General features: G+C 46.0%; 2 long non-coding RNA genes across 10 annotated transcripts; one reads left to right on the forward strand and one right to left on the reverse strand.

Annotated features, from left to right (window-relative positions):
• Positions 1-405: 405 nt before the first annotated feature.
• On the forward strand, positions 406-5,780 carry LOC146760709 (uncharacterized). 8 transcript variants are annotated; one of them, XR_014947109.1, is made up of 9 exons: positions 406-586; positions 693-746; positions 1,103-1,150; positions 1,258-1,478; positions 1,618-2,130; positions 3,475-3,543; positions 4,361-4,501; positions 5,318-5,429; positions 5,545-5,780. It is a non-coding gene; the product is annotated as an uncharacterized LOC146760709 (long non-coding RNA). The 8 variants fall into 8 exon arrangements; XR_014947104.1 differs by having other exon boundaries at positions 4,158-4,501; positions 5,318-5,780; XR_014947103.1 differs by having other exon boundaries at positions 5,318-5,780.
• LOC146760710 (uncharacterized) lies at positions 3,256-8,804 on the reverse strand. 2 transcript variants are annotated; one of them, XR_014947111.1, is made up of 3 exons: positions 8,183-8,804; positions 4,352-4,487; positions 3,256-3,514 (listed from the first exon to the last, which is right to left on the reverse strand). It is a non-coding gene; the product is annotated as an uncharacterized LOC146760710 (long non-coding RNA). The 2 variants fall into 2 exon arrangements; XR_014947110.1 differs by having other exon boundaries at positions 3,281-3,511; positions 8,183-8,796.
• Between the last annotated feature and the right edge of the window lie 7,043 nt (positions 8,805-15,847).

The following is a 15,847-nucleotide window of genomic DNA, read 5'->3' on the forward strand; positions in this document are numbered from 1 at the left end:
TGGTTCTGGTACAAAATATTCACAGTTCAACAAATCTATTATTATTGTTGTTGTTGTTGTTGTTGTTGTTGTTATTATTATTATTATTATTATTATTATTATTATTATTATTATTATTATTATTATTATTATTATTAATGAAGGGGGGAAGGAAAGGGGAGTAGCGACAGCTCGAAGTAGAGCCTGCCGGAAACCTTTAAGGCCGGGGACGTTTTTCCGACGGGTGTCGTGAGACGCAAAGCGAGTCGTTTGAATGAGGCACAGTGATTTAACTTATTAATGTATGTCACAACGAGGTGACAACATGCGCATTACAAACTGGAATGGAAACTGCAGTTCAAATCCTTAGTTCCGATCTGAAGTCCACGTGTCGAGCTGTCAAGGCCCCCAGCCGGCGCTAACGAGGGAACGAGTGCCAGGTGCCGCTGGGCCGCGGCCGCCAGGGCTCAGCTGCGCCTCGTTCGCAGCCGGGGGTGGGTCCGCCCCAGACGCCTCTTAAGCTCCTCCGGAGGCCGCAGGGAGCCATCAGACGGCTCCGGGATCTCATAGAGCACGGATGTCGGCGTGGGCTCCGCTTCTTCGTCAGGTTTGCGTGCCGCTGGGGCTGCGAAGCACCGCGATGGGCTGCTTTTGAAAGGGGTGATTGGGATATTTTGGTAACGTTCTCTTTGTGTTGTGCCGTTTTGTTTCAGGTTGCGGTGGGACGTCTGCCGGTGAAGATGAGCCCGAACCGGTGAGCCGTTCAGGTAGGAACGGGAGCTCGGATTCGACGAGCTCCGGGGAGCCGTTCGGGGCCTTCCGACCGCAGCGGGAGGCCGCCGGGCTCTCGCCGCGCTCCGTCCGGGGCCGGCGCGGAGCTCGTCCGGCTTCTCGGAGCCGGCTTCACGCGGTCAGCCGGCCGCCGCTCCGTCGTCCGAGCCCTAGCGGGGTCCCGGGGCGCTTTCAGCCCCCTCGAGGCTCGTCAGCGAGGGCTTCGGTTTCTCTCGATGTCATGGGTAGGAGCGAGCGGGACGGGGCTGTGTTCTTCCAGCCTCGGGGCGGCTGGGAGCGCGAGGGTACAGCGACGCAAAGCGCTGCTGATACAAGTTTTGTTCTCTTTCAGGTCGAGCATCTCGTCAGCCCGAAGCGGCGAGCGTTCGGGAGCCGCTAGGTAAAGTCTTTGTTGTCGAGTGTCTTGTCAGGCCGCCTTTCGGCCTTTTCCGTTTCACCCCCTGCCCTTTATTTATAACTTGAGGAGCGCGATATCTTTCCTATCAGGGAGACGCGGCGGCACGGCTCGCACGACCGGCCCGCCGTTGAGGATCGCTGCGTTCTTTTCCGTAACTCCTTGAGCTCTGCCTAAGGATGAAGGAAGAAGTAGGGGAGCCCCGGGGCGCCTCACCCCAGTCGAGGCGCTGCCGGAGCTCGTATTCCCGGTCTAAGAAGGGTTCGCAGGCGATGAGGTGAAGTTTGGGATTTGACCGGGAAGCCGCAAGGCAGTAAGTATGTTATATTGGAGCACCACATCCAAAGGGCTTCTAAACAGATTCCAGGGCGTGGAGTCAACCACCTCCTTGGGGAGTCTATTCCAGCGTTGAAGTATCCTTTGCGTCAAGTAGCGTTTTTTTAGTCTTCCAGCCTAAAGGTACCTCGTGACAAGTGGAGGATTTTTTGTGTTATCTCGTTACCAGTGAGAAGAGACTAGTCGCTAGCCCTGCCCTCACGGTAAGCACCTCAGAGACAGCAGAAGAGAGCAATAAGGTTTTCCCCTTAGCGTCTTTTTCCCTGGATCGCAATGGGCTAAGCCCAGGCGTGCCGAGGAAGGCGGCAGAAGCGAGTACGGAAGAGCTTGGCGTCCCGTCGTTTGCGGTCTTTGTTCCAGGCAAGGCGGGCGAGGACGGAAGGACAGCGCGAGTGAGAGCGGCCTCGATGGAGGGCGAGAAGGACAGGCGGCGTGACAGCAGCCGGTAGGTGTCGGGACAGCACGTTCCGGATGTAACGTTTTGCTGCTTTTATTACAGGTTGAGCGCTATAGCGGAGCATTCGGCAGCGAGGACGAGCGAGCACCGCGGCCCGGCTGTGGCAGCATCCCCTCAGAAGCGGTTTGAGGAGCAGAGTCGGCACGGTGTCGATGCGTCTTCGTGGAGCCAGGTGAGTGTGTTTGAGTTGTTAGGGGTGTGTTGCCTTTGGGTGTCAAGGGATTATGTGGTTTTGGTGGGTTCTTTTGTTTTTTGGAGCGTGATGGTTTGGTTTTAAGTTGGTTTTATTTTAAGTTAGTGTAGTTGGTTTCTGTAGTTGGTTTTTAGTAATTTGTTGGTTTTTCGTAGTTGGTTTCTTCAAGCTATTTTTGTGGGTTTTCTTAGTTTTTGAGCAAGTTGTTGGTTTTTGTAGTTGGTTTTTTTTTTTAGTAGTCTTTTTTTTTTTTTTAGTAATTTGTTGGTTTTAGTAATTGGTTTCTTTTTTTAGTTTTTCTTAGTAATTGGTTTTCTGTAGTAGGTTTTTAGTAAGTTTTGTAGTTTTGCTTTTTTAATTTAAGTTGTTGGTGTTTTGTAGTTGGTTTTTTGGTTTGGTCTTGGCGTTTTGTAGTTGGTTTTTTGGTCTTGGCGTTTTGTAGTTGGTTTTTTGGTCTTGGCGTTTTGTAGTTGGTTTTTTGGTCTTGGCGTTTTGTAGTTGGTTTTTTGGTCTTGGCGTTTTGTAGTTGGTTTTTTGGTCTTGGCGTTTTGTAGTTGGTTTTTTGGTCTTGGCGTTTTGTAGTTGGTTTTTTGGTCTTGGCGTTTTGTAGTTGGTTTTTTGGTCTTGGCGTTTTGTAGTTGGTTTTTTGGTTGGTTTCTTAGATTTTTTTTGTGGTTTTTCTTAGTAAGTTGTTGGGTTTTGTAGTTGGTTTTCTAGTGACTTGGTTTTTCTTAGGTTTTTGTAGTTTGTCTTGGTTTTTTTTTAGTAACTTTTTTGTAGTTTTTTTATAAAGTTGTTTAAGTTTTTTAAATTTATTTTTTTAAGTTCTTTTTTTGTTGGGGGAGAACACAACTCAGACTGAGTCTAGACTCAGCCTGAGTTGTGTTCTCCCCCTTGTAATGGTGCTAGAGGTTGGATTTTGCACTATCTCTAAAGAGATATTTTTTTTTGGCGGGGGGGTGGGCATGTCAGTGGCATTTTTTTGGGGGCCCCGCTTGGGGGCCCCTCCCTCGACCCTCCCCTGCCCCCTTGGGGCCCCTCCCTCGGCCCTCCCATGCCCCCTTAGGCCCTCCCTCGACCCTCCCATGCCCCCTTAGGCCCTCCCCTGTCCCCTTAGCCCTTCCCTCAGCCCTCCCCTGCCCCCTTTGAGACTCCCTCTGCCCCCCTGAGTGTGGTGAGAGGCTAAGTCCCCCTCTCCCCCTTGGGGCTCCTCCTGAGTGGGGCTGTGATGGGGTAGCCCCTCCATGGTGAAGGGGTCTTCCGTGGGACTTGGAGTGGTTCCTGGGTGGTGATGGCTCCGTGGTGGTGGTCTTGGTCCTGCAGGAATGAGCTGGAGAGAGGAGAAGCTGGCTTCTGTATCCTGCTGAAGAAGAAGACTATTACAAGGATCAGGTAAGATGTCTTTGGAATGGCTCTGGCCTTATACCTTAGGGGGTACAGGGAATTTCCTGGTTACTGAGGTTTGGGGAAGTGGCTGGAGGTGAGCTATACTGAGCTGTTTGCCACATATGCTGGTCCTGTGTGTGCTATGGGTGGTTTTCAGTATCAGCACTCTAAGTAGGCTGAGTGATTATGAAGGAGGGAAGCTGCTATTATGTTCTCTAGGGCTTTATTGTCATTTCTTCTTGGCAAGAAAAAATATAACCTAATGGGGAAATAAATGGAAATGCTGGTGAAAGCTGTTCTGAGAGCTCTCTGAGGCCAACTGATTTATATAATCAAAAAAAAAAAATTAAACTCTCTCTTTGGGCAGAGTTTTGCTTGGTATGTAAGAGTGTGCCCCCTGTACAATGTGCCAGATTGCTAGATGGGGGACTTAAGAGCTGGATTTAAATAGTGAAAAGCTAGCTCTCCCTCAATAGCTTGTCTCCTGCTTCATCTTCTTACTAGAGCAAAACCATGAAGGACACCTTCAGGATAAAATTCTTACTTCAATGCCTACCTCTAATATACTGATAACTAAGCTGATCTGTGGTTTGATAAGTGGTGATAATTCCCTTTTGCAGAATTACTGGCTCCTGAAGGCTTTTTGGTGGGATTATTTCTGATGTGAGCGCTACTGTTCTGCGTTGCCTGTGGGATCTGAGATGCCTGAGGCTATCTGCCCTGTAGGGGAAGGACTAGGCTTAGCTCACTTGAGGGTTTGTGGTGGAGTGGATACCTGTCTGTCTCTAACTTAAAACAGTAATTCCTTGCATACCTCATAAAGATGTGGATGTGCGGTCTCTTTCTGTGCGTTGGCTTCGCTTGTTTGCCGCTGAAGGTTTTCATCTTGGGGAATGTGAAGAGGAAGAGGGATGATCCCTGAAGCGATTGGCTCTTCGGCACTGCATGCTCTATAAAAGACAAAGTGAGACTTAAATCAATAACAAATATTTTTACAAGTTACCTATAGCATAGATACTGTGCATCAGACTTGCTTTGTGCAGAGTATAATGGCTGACTGTGTTGCCAGTGTTTGTGTTGTTGTAGCTGTATTTCCAGATAGAATTGTTTCTTGAGCTCAGTATGGCTCAGTGACTGCCTTGTTTTAAAATAAATTTTAAAAAACCCCTTGTTTTCTTTTTTGTTTTAAAAAGGAGCTCACTGAGAACAATCTCTGCTTTCTCACTAGGTAAACTGAGTTAGCGCTTCAATGCGTGACCCTTTAAGTCCAACATTTAAGTTAGTGCCTGTGAACCTTCATCACATGCTGAGACTTAACTTTATACAAATGTAACTATACAAATGCATCATACTCTGCATTGTGCGCTTTAACAAAAGTAATAGAACTGCACTGTGGTTCTGCTATACATGAATATACTACACACGAGCATTTATATCTCTATGTGAGTAGGTAACTATTAATTAGTTTCACTTGCAATTAGTTAAGGATCTATTGGTGCTGTCACTAAAGTGAAACTTGTGGGTAATTCAAGGGAGAAATTTAAGGAAGCAGCATTATACATAACACAAACACTAGTGACTAAACTGCAGCACAGTTTTGAGGAGTTATAGGGTAATTTTACTCACTAATTCCTTATTATGGTGGTAGGCAATTGAGGTTTTGCTCTCTGAGATAAACAGAATGGGGTGCTATTTTAAATAGGGATGTCTAAAAAGTATATTACTGAGAGAAACTTTATGGATAAGCAAATCCACTAATTAAATGTCTTTTTGTTTATAGAATCAGAAAGCCAACCTGGTTGGAGTGGACGTGTGACTCCTACTTCTACATGAGATTGCCCTGACTTCAACTGCTCAAGATGAGAGCTGCATCCAAGCGCTTTGTGAAGTGGGTCAGTGCTGGGCAGTGACTGCTGCCTCAAGGAAGCCTGTTCTGATATCTCAACCTTCCTTAGAGCGAGGTTTCTCTTCATCTCCAGCCTGTGCTTCTTTTGACCTAACAAACAGAAAAGCTGCCTGGGAAAAGAAGCTGACCCCACCTTGCAAGTGCTCCCTTTCAGCTAAGTTGGATGGAAGGAGTTTGAGCCCTGCTTTGGATGCTGCCTGAGAGCATTATTGTTGTCTTTTAATTACGTTCTGTTAATTTAACAGCCATCTATTGACTGAATGTATTAGACGGCTGAAGTTAATGGATGTATTGTTCTAATAGTGGAATAAAATAAAACCTGTTGAATTACCCTGAACTTGAACAGTTTTACAATCTGTATCATTTACTGATCACATTTTCTACATACTAACGTTATTATTAGGCATAATGGCTGAACAACAACTTTGGGTTGCAGCTATACAAGCCTAAAACTGCCAAAAAAAAAAAAAAGCAACCCAAAAACCACTGAAACGCCACCTTTCGCACTCCTCTGTGAGGTCATAATATATTTCTTGAGTGCCTGCATTCATAAGAGCTTCTGGTATTGAAACCAATCCTTGCACTGTCTTCCCTTCCAAACAGAGCTACCTGCTCTCCCTACCCAGTCACTTTAACTGGAGGGCCAGACTGTACAATTGTATCCCTCAGCCAGCAAAGGCAAAAAGGGACTTCCTTTCTCTCTCTCTTTTTTTTTATGATAAATCAGAAACAAAAGCCCTCATCCCTTAGTTCATGTGAGCTCAGTAAGAACAAATGGCATTAGACAGAGAGCAGCTTTAAAAATCTAACCTAACTTTTGTCCTGTAATTGTATATGTTAAGTAATAAACCTTCACCAGACAGTGAGAAAAAAAAACACCTTTTCTACTATCTATGCTCACCTGTGGTAATTACATCCACACTAATCTCCCTTCCACACCAATCTGGGTTACTGAGCAGAGAAGTAAAGTCTTTACCACCATACCTATGCAATTAATGTCAAACTAAGGGGATTTTTCTTTCTTTAAAATTAGAAAACAATAAAAATAAAACATTACAAGGACAATAGGAGGTCTTAAACTACTGTACCTGCATTAGGCCTCCTCTGCAGTTTGTAGGTTCTTAAGGACTCAAAGCACAAAAAAAAACCAAAAAACAAAACAAAACAACCAACCTCCCCCCCCCCCAAAAAAAACCAACAAAAAACAACAAAAAACAAAAACCAGCAGAAGGAGAAAAAAAAGTAAGGGAAGAGCAATGCTTTGGAATTCATCTTTGTAACTGCACCGGTCTGCTGCAGAGAACAAGACCCTAGAAGAAGAATGCTCATCTGTCTCCAAAGATTATAGAGGCTCACGCAATAATTCTGCAGAGGAGGAAGCTCCCAAAAGAGATCCTTCCTCGGGGGGGGGTCAGCCTTTAAATGAGGCTTAAGAGAGGTGGAGCTGAATCCAGCTGAATTCAGCTTGGCTGAATCCTCTTCACCTGCGCTCACATGCCTGACCCCATCTCTTCTAGGTACTCTCTGGCTGGTTGGGGCCCTGACTGCAGTTCCCTTACAGTCACGCAAATGTTACTGCTTACAGTATAAGCTATTTAGACTGAGACACACTGTCCTTCTAAATTTTATTAGATGTGCCCCAGACTTTCCAGGTGACCAGTCTCAAGACTTCACAAAATAGCACCATCAGTCACAGAGTGCTGTTTTATGTTTAGTCACACTAAAGCAATATGTTAACCTCTGTCAAGTCAATTTGAAGGTGTATGTAATTTATTTTGTTCCTAGCTGAGGCATTAAAAAAACAAAAACAAAAAACAAAACCCTCTTCACAAATCTTCATTCAACAAGTCTTACTTTGGTTTTCTTGTCTTTTTTCTTTTTATTTTTTTGGCTTATTTTGTATGTGTGTGTGTTTTGTTCTGGCTCTTTATTTTATTTTATTTTATTTTTTTAAAAGGTTGAAATTGTCTTGATTACAGACATCAAAAAGAACTGCTTCCCTGAGGGAAGATAAATTGCTTATCCTTCTTGAACAGTACAATTAATGCAACACTAGTAATGTACAGATGGAAATAGTACAAGAACAGCAGAAAAAAGATAGCCAGAGATTATAGAGAAAAACTCACCAATTCAGAGGCCTTCGGTCTAGATGGAAAACGTTGAAGCTCATCACACAAACACCACGAAGGAGCCATCTCCAAAAGAGATGCTGCCTTAGTGGTGGTCAGCCCTTAAATGAAATCTAGGACAGGTGGAGTCGAGCTGAATTGCCTCCACCCACGTTCCCACACAGCTGACCGGACAATTGCCTCGGGTGCTTCATCACAGGTTCGGTCTGTGATTACCAGTTTCCTATGCACTTCTCAATAAGTTTCCCCAGACGTGAAATCCCATAAACTTGTCTAGCTTTGCAAAAGCACACAAGAATGGGTCAAACAAATTCTTAGACAGAAAACCTATTTCACCAGTTTGTACTGCCTCTCCTAACAAAAAAAGTTGAGGGAATCGGGTTAATTTATTTCAGAGGAAAAAAGGCCTCATTGCAGGCTTCTAGCACTTGCGAGGAGATTATAAACATGAGAGGGACTTGCCTTTTATGTGGTCTGTGTGTGTAATGTTACGTGATACAAAGCACAGCACTAAGAGCGGCACAACAAAGTCCTGGGCTGCAGCAAACGAGAGCGAGCCCAAACGCGGGAGCTGCCACAGAGGCAAAAACGAAGAAAAAAAGCCGCTTACCTTCACAAAAACTCTACAGAGCCACGATCTCAAGTAAGATGCTCTCACCTCCACCGCCGACCCGAAAATGAGATCTGCGAGGCGGTGGATCCTGGCTCCACCCCTTCCCGTCACTAATCTGTATTGTGTACACCTGAGCTCCCCTGGGTTGGCCCTGCCTTCCCACCAGGTGTTCAATCACGGCTTCCAGCTGAGCCAATTTTTTTTTTCTTTTTTTTTCCTTCCTTTTTTTTAAATTCATTTATTTATTTATTTATTTTAAACACACTGTAAGCCCTTCCTAAGTTAAGAGCGGAGCACTGATGTGGTGTCACGGAGTTCTTTCTACAGCTCACTCCGTGACAGCGGGAACAAACGCAGGGAGACAAGGAACAAAGGCACCTCCCTTCTCGAACTGCGCGGTGCGGCGCGGCCCGGACACATGAGCTCCGGGAGAGGGGAAGGGAACGATCTGAGAACGAACGGCAGTTTAATAAACCCAATATCGCTAAACAATAAAGAGAGAGTTTCAACAAGGAGAAAAACGAGTCCCAGTCTCACCGGCGGGACGTCGGAAGGGGGAAGTTCCGACCGCGCCGTCTCCTCGCGGGGAACCGGGCGAAAAAAAAACACCGTCCCCCGTCCCGACCTCCCATCCGGTGCCGCCCCCCCCCGCCCAATTAAGGCAGCTCGCATAAAAAAAAAAAAAAAAAAAAAAAAAAAAAACAAAAACAACCAAACCCAAAAACGTGTCCCCTTAACTCCCGTTATCCCACACGGTGCTCTGATGTCGAATAGCAACATCAACCAAATTACGAAACCCTAAAGTGTGGTTTTTGATCTGGACTGCTTTAGCTGCTACCTATTATTTACTGTAACAGAGACAAATGACAAGAAGCGCGGATCTGTTCTATCTGGCAGTACCTAAAAGTGAACTGGCTTCGATCACGACTGGAGCAAATCTCAAAGCTACATTTGATTGCTCAGTTTCTTTCCAGTGAAGTGGCTGAGTGTCTGTGAATGGTTTCTGATGCTGCGGTGAGTTGGCCGCGGCTAAAGGACGCTCTCCCGTCTGGCCGTTCTCTCGGTGCCTCTCTTCATCGTGAAGTAAAGATAGAAATCCCTGACACCAAAAGAACAGGGAGACAGATCGCTTACCGATTCTGTCCTGAGAAAAACAGGCTCGGCTAGGGAACATTAATTTGCTGTCAATTAAAATAAAAAATTACTGATTTGAGTAGGGGGAAATAATCATGAAAAAAACATAATAATATTCTTCACGAAAACACTTTTCTTCTCCCCGTTTCCTGAGCTGCAGTTCTCACTAAGGACCTCCTTATTATCGTAAGTTATGGCTCGTGTGTTGTGCTCATACCCTTCTGTGACAGAGTAGACAGTGAAGGACTATGTCGTGTTTTCTCTCCACTGTTCCTTCCCTCACCCTCCTTTTCCCTGCTTAAGTACGGGGCGGGGGGGGGAAGGCCGGCCGGGCCGGCCGAAGAGCGTCGGTCGGCGGTGCCGAGCCGCGCGGGGCGGGGAGCCCCGCTGGGTGTCAGCGCGGCCCCGGCCAGGGCGGAGGGAGCGGCCGCAGCCGCCCGGGCCGCTCCGTGCCGGCTCCGCGCCGCGCTCGGCCGGGTGTCGCCCTATAGCGCCGTGCCGCGGCCGCTTGCGGGACGACAGGCCGAGCCCGGCGGCGTTCCCGGCGGCTGCCGCGCCACGTCCCACGAGCGGGGCCCGTGTGCTCTGGAGTTCCTTTCGCAGCCCGTTACTAGAAGTGAGAAACAGCAACAGCTCGTCGGAAACAACTTGCGACACGTTATCGGAACCGGCCCCGTGCTGTTCCGTGTCACCCTCCTTTTTCCTGCTCCAGTGTAGGTGTCCTGTACGCTGCTGTCCCTTTGGCTCCGTGGGCGGCGGTCCCTTTGGTGAAGTGACTCCTCTCGGGTGCATTATCTGTGTGCGGGTCGCCCGCTCCGCCATGGCTCGTCTCCGTCTCCGACCTTCACGATCCCCCCGCTCCTTTTCACTCGTGTCGTATCCCTGTCCGGTTCTGCCGGCACAGAAACGCCGCCAAACGAAGCGCGGGGAAGCAGGCTCAGTACGAGTGATAAACAAGTTTCCACTTCATTGCCCGAAAAGCCGTACTTTGACAGCAGACAGACGAGGGTGTTCGAAAATCACACACGCTAATTGGAGGAAAGCTACTGCAATAACAACCCTAAAACCCCCCTTCAAAGCTGCGAGCCGTTCATTCTTTTCCTAGAGGTGCCCTCGGTTCTCACGCTGTGTATCCTGCTCCGCAGCCGCTGCTCTGTGAAGTCCTTATCTCGATCCGTAGCTGCTGCTCTGTACAATCCTGCTTGTACCGCAACGCGGTTCTTTCTGTCCTTTCTTACATTCCTTTTCACTGGCAGCTCCGCTAACAAAATAATCCAGATCCTGGGTCACAGGCTGTTACTCGGTGCTATTCCTAATTCGTGAATGATGACACAGTTTGATCAGATTGCCACACAAACGGAAACATTTTAAAACAGAAAAACATTTATGTCACATACGGACATCTGAGAAAATATCTCAAGGTTGATTAAAAAAAAAAAACAACAAAAAAAAAAAACCAACAAAACAAAAAAACAAAAAAACAACCACTTATACTGTAACCCTGACTTTTAGCAATAACATAAATCTGTTCCTTTGTATTTTGGGTGATATTAAAGCCAACTTTCCTGCGCTCTCACACAGAACAGAATGAATTTGAATCGATGTAAAACATGTTTACATTTAATGACAAAATTCCTTGTCATCTCCACAAGACTCTCTGCTAGAATCCAGATTCTAAATGAAGTTTTGGGTCCCTCGTGTTGCCCTGGCTTGAGCCATAATGTCATCTTTTACCATCACAATTAACTATACCATTGAGACTTTTAATACGGTGAACTGGAAATTCACGTTGTCCCTGAAAAACCATTAAAAGAGCTCCCGGCAGAAGTGGAAGCTGCCCGAATCCTCCGATGCTGTGGGATATACGCCCCCGTGCGGCTCTCCAGTCCCGGCTTCCAGGCTATGCGGCAATCGGAACACAAGTGGCTGCTTAACGGGCAGAAGCCCAAATACCAACATAAGGGAATGGGCAGCGGCAGCGGCCGAGCTGCCTGGAAGTGTGCGAGGTGAATATACCGAATAGTTCCCAGGTCTGCGCAGGGCCGGGTATCTGATACGGTGTTCAAACTGAGAGACCTGTTTCTCTGTTGGAAATAGCTCAGAGAAGGCTGGCAATACATTAAGGTACTATCCCGAAGGAAATAAGATGGAATATAAGTTAACTTTATTTCAAACAAAGAAAATTAAGTGAAGAATCAGAACTCCCATTTTAAAATTGACATTGCTTTGGATTTATTCTCAGTGACAGGCATCTATTTTACTGCTTCCTTAGTACCGTGCCATTTAAAAGAACTGCTGAACAAATGCTCTCCTGTGGTGCAGGAGAAATTTTGCCAGTTTTACTCATCAGAAAACACAGGTTGTGGATGTTTCTGAAGAACAGCTTAGTTAGTCCCTAGAAAAATATTGCATTGTACAAAATCCAGTGCTTTGTGAACTTTGTTACCAGCATTTAACCACATGAGAAAAAAAAAAGAAAAAACAATGCATAAAATAGGACATGAATGTGAAAGAAGAGTGACCTGTGATGCTGGAAATCGCTGGAGGCTTCCCCAGTTCTTCATAGATGTGTTACAAAGTGCTTCACTCGAGACATTTTTATTTTATTTTATTGCCTCCAATACAGTAAACGCTGTATGAGATATTAAAACTGGTATCCTTTGGCTTCAGATAAAAGCTCATTAATACATGCAGTTGTGTAAAGTTTCCTACATATTTTTAAACAATTTGACTTGTTTTCTTATGAACTTTTATTTACCAATGACAGCGTTTTCCTGAAGGCGCACCCTTAGCAGGTACTAAAATGTAACAAGGATACCTGTGCCTCACAATATTCACTGTTGCTTCCCTAATAGAAATAGATCTTACTAGGACGGTTCACTGTTTCCTTGATTTTACTATACTGTGGCCATTTTCCCACTGTGAGTCAGGATTTCATTTAATATTGGGCCTAATGTCTAGTTAATTGAAATTTGGGTTTGGAATACACTCAACAGCTTTTTTTTTTTTTTTTTTTTTTTTTTTTTTTCCAGTTTAATTATTGAAACATTTGCATATTTTCATTCTTTCTCCTCTATATCTTAGATACAGAAATACTACGTTTATATAGCAGGCTTTCTTTATATCTAAAGCAAATAGATGCTTAAGAGCATAGAGATAAGGTCTAACAAATACCTGATACAATTGGTTTTAACAAAGTTATTTCTAAAGCTATAAGGACTCATTTCTTTGGAAATAAGTGGAGGCACAGATGATCACAGAGATTATAATGCATATAATTCTGGTTTCCATAACATTCTCATTTGTGCTTTTATTTGTACCGAAGCTTAATCCTTCTTTGGTTAGTAGGGCTTTTATTCATTCTGGATCCACTATATATTCAGCACATACAACAAAAAAATAAATAAGTAAATAAATCAACAAAAAAGCTAAAAAAAGACCTCTTACCCCTACTTTTTGCATCAAAAATGTCCTTCCTCAGCCTGAGCAGATGTCTAAATCTTCACTGTTCCTTTAAACATTTCAAACATCAGAATTTACACAAGCTTTACACACAAATCCCTTCACAACACATAAAACTCAATGCTACTGCCCCTCACCCACCTCTGTACTCCTGAAAAATATGTATATAAAGACATGTTCTGTCTAATCTATATTCTTAGCATGGAGTAACTACTACAGAAATGACTAAGGTAAGCAAAAATGAAAAATAAAATCAGGCAGGAACTGTTTGTGTCTCAGTGCTTCATGTACTCATTAAGGAAAAAATAGTACACTTAAGCATATGAAAAAAACCCTTCAGTGTTAGCATTTCAAACTAATTTCAAACAAAATTGATGTTGAAATTGGTTATCTCAGCAGTTTCCATCTTTCTTGGTTTTGTGGTGCTGTTTAGGGTCTTTATCCCTGAGGTGCTAACACTGATTTTCACTCAGTATCGTCCTTTCAGTCTTTCCACCTTCAGTCCCTTAGTTCAGCAGCTTTTATTTACTTACACTTGTACAGCTATGTGTTCTTTTAGAATAGAAATATAAAAATAATTAAAAATAATTAAAAAAAATAATCCGTGACACAGTACCCAAAGAGACATTTTCCTCACAATTTCACACAACAGTTCTCTCACCAACTGTGACCTCATCTGCCTACATAACTCAGAAATCATTCCTTTTTTCTTTTACATTAAGCTCAAGGAAACAACTTGCATTTTCTTGACATACCCTATGCTATGATATGTAAGAGAACTCTGAAAAAAAGGGAGAAAGTTTAAGAGGGCAGCTGATGCAAGGGGACTGGCTGAGCATCAGTCAGAGGGAGCTGAGCAATTGCGTGGGTATCAGTTGTTATTCATAACTATACGAGTGCACATATCATAGCCATTATCCAATTTGCCCTTTCTCCTCTCTACATTAGTAAATGCATTTAAAACTCAATTCACTAGTTCTACCTTCTCTCCCTCCCATCCCACTCTCTACTCCTACCCCATGGGAAACAGGAGCGGGAGACAAAATCTGCACAGGGCTAACCTACCTGCCAAATTAAACCGCAACACTACAGAGAAGAAAAATCACCAGCCACATTGATTAGGGCCACATAGCTGCAAAATCTTCAATAAGATAATGCTCTAAGGAAAAGAAAGGATAAAGCACCAGCAGGGAGAACCACATTAAGAATCGGTGGGGAATCAAGCACATGACCACCCCTGAGCACATCCCATTCATCCCATAAACTCAAAAAGAAAGGTCAAGCATTTGGCAGAACACTCAAAAAATTACAATGGAAGAAGTCAGCAAAAGTGTTCCTGAAAGAGAGGCAACTTAACTGGCAGAAAACCTAGACCAGAGCTGGACTGACAGAGGACGAGGGCAGATTATGGGAAGAGCTGGGCTGTATCAGTAACCACTACACACCAAATAAAGGCCATCAAAACCTGCAGCTGACAAAAAAGGATCTTACCTACGCATGGAAGAAAAAAACAAATGGTTAGGTGGTAATCCAACCACTAAGAAGCAGCTTCATGCAAACAGCATAGGAATGTAAAACTAAAATTCAAAGAAGGCAAGAGATTAAAGGCACATGTCATGGCAAAAACAAAGCAAACAAATTTTATTCTCAAAGGGCCACTGCAACAATAAGGAGCTAACAAGCAAAACACACATGACAGCAGATGCACCAGAAGAAAAAAGTTTACTGAAACAAATGGACGGTTACAGTAATATCTTCTTGCATGCTCAGGCCAACCAGGTTCACCGTGCCTCTTGTTGTTTCTTCTGCAGCAGCTCCTGAAACATAAGTGGGGACAACATTAGTTGTGCGTAGCTCCAAGCCCGCCACACAAAAGAAAAGGGACAAACCACATCGCAAAGGAACTCGATACCAGACCACCCAGCCGAGGCAGGACTTGTACCACCCCCACCCCACCCCTCCAAATTCATGACAGCAAAAACTGCTTTGAGCAAATTTTCTCACCTCACTGGTGCGCTACGAAGGCTCCAGCCGGAGCCGCAGGGGATCACGGAGGCGGGCAGACTGGGCAAATGGAGCTGGGCACACAAAAAGCAGCGGCCAAAGGAGTCAGCTTCCCTGCTTACAGGGGACCCTCGGACACTGCCACCATCGCAAAGGGCCCGGGACTGCGGGGCACGCTGGCTCCCTGAATTACAGGGCAGCCCCCATCCCTACGGCCGAGGGAGGCTCCTTCTCCCCCAGTTAGGCACCCCACTAACGGGGCGGTCAACCTACACAGGCTGCCAGCAGAGCACTAACGCTCACGCACCCAGAGCCCGATTACAGGCGGGTGGACGACACCCCTGGAGCCACAGAGCCCGGTTTTCCCCCCAGCGGCGGGAACAACTCTCAGCCACCAGGCAGCGGGGCAAAACGGCCAAAGGCCGGGCTCAGGATCCCATACCCGATTCTTCCAGTGAGGGCGAAAGCCCAACCCCACATCTCACAGCCCCGGGCCTCTGAAAGGCCGGGGCCGCATTCCCGCCTGACTACAGGGGGTCTCTCAGAAAGCACTTCACCAAGCACAGGGGGCACGCACAGCCCTGCCGACAGGACGGCACCCCACACCTCACCATCATCAATTTAAGAAGCCCCGTGGAGCATGCAGCTCCCACCAGCGCCTGAGCTACAGGCGGGCCCGCCTGGCAGCACATCACCACCACATCTTTAGCACCACAGGGAACAAAACCTCAACCCGCCCAGCGGGGAGGTCACACCTCACACAAACATAGTACCTCAACCTGCACCCTCTGACGGGACAGGGAGGGGTCATCCCCACCAACTGGACGACTAAAGCGGCCGGCTGCAACGCCGCAGCCTCCCCAGCCCTGGTTACAGGGGGGGGCGGGCCGCTTGGGGGACTCAGGGAACCACAGCTTGTGACATGCACCCCGAGTACGGGGCCGTGAAAAGACAGGCCCAAGCCCTGATTACAGGGCGGCCTCGGCCACGGAGCTACCACGTGGCTCGCATCTCTACAAAAAATAAAGGAGACAGGCAGACAGGACAATCGCAGCGCTCGTG

Source organism: Coturnix japonica, chromosome 5 (genome assembly GCF_054131305.1).
Source record: "Coturnix japonica strain WE chromosome 5, WE-NBRP24, whole genome shotgun sequence".
Taxonomy (NCBI): Eukaryota; Metazoa; Chordata; class Aves; order Galliformes; family Phasianidae; genus Coturnix; species Coturnix japonica.